This window comes from Aplysia californica, unplaced genomic scaffold (genome assembly GCF_000002075.1).
Source record: "Aplysia californica isolate F4 #8 unplaced genomic scaffold, AplCal3.0 scaffold00497, whole genome shotgun sequence".
NCBI classification, from domain to species: Eukaryota; Metazoa; Mollusca; class Gastropoda; order Aplysiida; family Aplysiidae; genus Aplysia; species Aplysia californica.
This window is the reverse complement of record NW_004797767.1, coordinates 527438-528239: the sequence shown is the minus strand read 5'-3', so window position 1 is coordinate 528239 and position 802 is coordinate 527438.

Here is an 802-nt window from a genome sequence, read left to right as displayed (position 1 = left end):
TTCTGTTTATGTGCTTGTTGGTGTGTAAGTGTCCTGTGCGGGCTCTGAAGATCAATGTCTGATCAGCTCTACATAAAAGATTCGAAGGGTCTTTGGGGTTGGGTTTGTCCATGTACCCAAAGAGAGATCTTCCTGTTTCTGCGTTGGCCCATCTGTTTAGCCACTCGTCTCTGCTTTTGGCTTGGATGATCCCTCTGCCGACCTGTAAAGAGGCGGTTGTGTCTGTCTGGGGCAGGTTCGCTCCAGTCTTCGATAGATGGTCTGCAGTCTCATTCCCTGGTACTCCAGAATGGCCAGGCACCCACTGCAGTGTGACCCGGACGCCATAGGAAGTGCCCATGTGCCCATCTGTTTTACAAGGCTGAGGATGTTCCCGTCACCTCTGTAGACTCCTCCTCCTTCGACGGCTTGGAGTACTGACATTGAGTCAGAGAAGACAACAACATCCCCTGGTGTTATTGCGCTTTCAAAAAAGTCTTGGGCGATCTTTACTATGGCGATTCTCTCTGCGTCATAGTTAGAGCTGTATGTTCCACATGGGCCAAATTTTTGGGTCTGCTTCTTCTCTCCAAGGTTGTTTCGATATTTGATGGTAGATCCGTATCCAGTGTTTCGTGTAGCGTTTGTTGCTGACCGATCTGTGTATGCATGGATTGGAGTTTCAGCACACGAGTCCACTGTCTCCAGGGCGCTAGTTCAGAGTATTTCTTCTTTTGTGGTCTTGTCACAAGAAGGGTCTAGAAGTCTCGACTTTATTGTGATTTCTGGTGTCTGCCAATATGGAGGTTCGCTGCTGATGTTG